Source organism: Rousettus aegyptiacus, unplaced genomic scaffold (genome assembly GCF_014176215.1).
Source record: "Rousettus aegyptiacus isolate mRouAeg1 unplaced genomic scaffold, mRouAeg1.p scaffold_m13_p_1, whole genome shotgun sequence".
Taxonomy (NCBI): Eukaryota; Metazoa; Chordata; class Mammalia; order Chiroptera; family Pteropodidae; genus Rousettus; species Rousettus aegyptiacus.
In genome coordinates, this window is record NW_023416284.1 from 87660987 (window position 1) to 87664352 (window position 3366).

A 3366-nucleotide genomic window follows, 5' to 3' on the forward strand; every position below is an offset into this window, starting at 1 on the left:
AGCAGGGGACCGTCAAGGTTTTGCAGGGCGTAAATATTGGCTCAGATCGCGGATCTTGCCACCTATGGCCAGATCACCCAGCCTTGTGTTTCTAACTTGTCATAAGTGATCGATCCAGGACATAGGGAACTCGCAGGGACGTTTCCTGCCATCATCTCAAAACATTGAGTAGATTTTTTTTTTCTGGCCTCAGGAAATGGAGGATCTTTGTTCTAAGGGAGGCGGTGCTGGGTGCGGGAACTGCAGCGCCCCTTTTGACTCCTGCTGCCTTTCCAAAACTACCTTCTCAGAAAGTACCCGGGCTACCTAGCTACCTGCTGCAGTCTCCTGAGGCCATACAAGTGGGAAAAAAAGCAGGAAATGAAGCTAGAAAGGGAGGGAAGCAACAGATTGTCTCTTTTAAGCCTCTTACCTTTGGAATCTTATTTTGGTGCTTTTTTTCTGAGACAAATACGTATTATGTTTCTCAAATAGGGAAGTTTACATTCACTTGTCCTCTGCAACTTACCAAATCTTTTGAGATGAGAAATAAAGGTTATAAATTTGGAAAGAATTCCAAAGCTGGGTTTACCTAGATGGGGGTGTAGCTCAGTGGTAGAGCACGTGCTTAGCATGTACGAGGTCCTGGGTTCAATCCCCGGCACCTCCACCAGTTTTGAAAGGCCATCTTTGTGATGAGAACAGTGATACCTTCTTTCTCCCCCAAGAGCATTGCCACCACCAGAAATATTTTTTATTATATGCAACAAGCATTTTAGCTGGTTAAATTAGCCTCGTTTCTTTGAATTCCATGCTAAAAACCAAAAAGAAGAAAACAGGAAGAAGATTAGAAAACGCCCTCAGTTTTATTTACTTTCTTTTGAATTCTGAAGAGTTCATGGAGCAAATAACACAATAGAGGTGGAATAGCAGCACAATATCTTAATGATTTCTTCCTTATGAGCGTCCAACCACCCATACTTTGTGGTTTCTTGAATCACAAGATATGGAAGCTATGTACCTGTTATAAATGTAGGGTTGTAGGCATAGGAGGGACGTTAAAGTGCTGTCTGTCATAGCATGTGATGCTTTCTAAGCCTAAATTGAATGGTACAGATTGGATGAAGATTGGCTGGTTCAGTGAATCCAGAACCACTGCTGCCTTGCTGAAATAACCCATTGTGAGTGTGAGAAAGCAAGCATCTAAGTTTATCTTCTTTAAGAATATTTAAATAAGAGACTTCTCGTCAAGATGGAAGAGTAGGTAAATGCTATGCTCTCTTCCTCCCATGACCACATCAGAAACAGAAATTAAGAAAACAATCCCATTTACAATTGCATCAAGAAGAATGAGGTATCTAGGAATAAATTTAACCAAAGAGGTAAAAGACCTATACTTGAAAAACTATAAGACATTGGTGAAAGAAATTGAAGAAAACGCAAATAAATGGAAGGATACATTGTGCTTATGGATAGGAAGATAGTAACATTGTTAAAATAGTCACACTACCAAAAGCAATCTATAGATTTAATGCCATCTCTATCAAAATACCAATAACATTTTTTACAGAACTAGAAAAATATAGCCCTAAAATTTTGGTGGAACCACAGAAAAGCCTGAATGGCCAAAGCAATCTTGAAAAAAAGAAGAACAAAGTTGGAGACATTATGTTATCTGACATCAAACTATACTACAAGACTATAGTAATCAAGAAGGCATGGTACTGGCCTAAAAACAGACATATAGATCAATGGAAAAGAATAGAGAGCCCAGAAATAAACCCATGCTCATGTGGACAATTAATCTATGACTAAGGAAGCAAGAATATACAATGGGATAAAGACAGTCTCTTCGATTAATGATGTGGGAAAAACCGGACAGATATATGCAGGAAAAAAGAAAAACTAGTCCACTTTCTTACACCATACACTAGAACAAACTCAAAATGGATAAAAGACTTAAATACAAGACCTGAAACCATAAAACTCTTAGAGGAAACAATAGGCAGTAAACTCTTTGAATATATATATATATATATATATATATACACATACACACACACGTACACATACACACACATACATAGATACACATACATATACATATATATATATATTTACATATATATAATCTTCTGGGACAAGGGAAACAAAAGAAGAAAAAAAAACAAATGAGGCTACACCAAACTAAAAAGTTTTTGCACAGCCAAGAAGACCATCAACAAAATGGACAACCTCCTGAATAGAAGATATTTGCCATTTCTCCAAAGAGGGTATGCAGATGGCCAATAGAAGTATGAAAAGATTCTCAATATCACTAATCATCAAAGAAATGCAAATTAAAACCACCTATAAGAATGGCTATCATCAATAAACCAAAAAACAAGTGTTGGCAAGGATGTGGAGAAAAGGAAACCCTCGTGCACTGCTGGCAAGATTGCAAATTGGTACAGTCACCATGGAAAGTTGTATGGTGGTTCCTCAAAAAATTAAAAATAGAACCACCTTGTGACCCAGTTCTACTGGATATTTATCTGAAGAAATCCAAAACACTAGTTTAAAAAGATATATGCACCCTCATGTTTATTGAAGCATTATTTACAATAGCCAAGATATGGAAGCAACCTAAGTCTCCATCTGAGTGTGATTTACCTCTTTGGTTGAATTTATTTCTAGATAATTTATTTTTTTGACGCAACTGTAAATGGGATTGTTTTCTTAATTTCTCTTCCTGATAGTTCATTATTAGTGTATAAAAATGAAATAGATTTCTGAATATTAATTTTATATCCTTAGGTATAGAATTACAACATCAGATCCCACAAGGTTAAGGGCTTAGTCCCACAAGACTGTCCCAGTTCAGATGCCAATTGTAAGTAATAGCTCCTCAGGTTACCACAACTTTTGTCCATCTTAGCAAGTCACAGGTTTCCATGACCTTCTCCCACTTGGATTTGATTGTTTGCTATAACAGCTCACAGAAATCAGGGAAACACTTACTTATATTTACCAGTTTATTAAAGGATATGATAAAAGATACAGACAAACAGCCAAATGAAGAGATACATAAGACAAGGTCTGGGAGGGTCCTGAGCATAGAAGCTTCTGTCCCCATGAAGTTGGAATGTGTTACTCTCCCAGTCTGTACATATGTTCACTAGCTTGGAATCTCCCAAACTCCCATAAATTGGGGATTTTTATGGAGAATAGGGGATGTGGCCAAAAATTCTGAGCTTCTAACCATGGCTTAGTCTCTCTGGTGACCCTCCACCACCCAGGAGCTCACCCATAGTTGCCTCATTACAACAAAAGATGCTCCTAGTGCTCTTATCACTTAAGCATTTTACAAGGGTTTTAGGAGCTCTGCGCCAGATATTGGAACAAAGA

At 37.7% G+C, this 3366-nt stretch overlaps 1 non-coding gene across 1 annotated transcript; it reads left to right on the top strand.

Annotated features, from left to right (window-relative positions):
• The first annotated feature begins 577 nt into the window (after positions 1-577).
• On the top strand, positions 578-649 carry TRNAA-AGC. Its single transcript has one exon. It is a non-coding gene; the product is annotated as a tRNA-Ala (tRNA).
• The last annotated feature ends 2717 nt before the right edge of the window (positions 650-3366 follow it).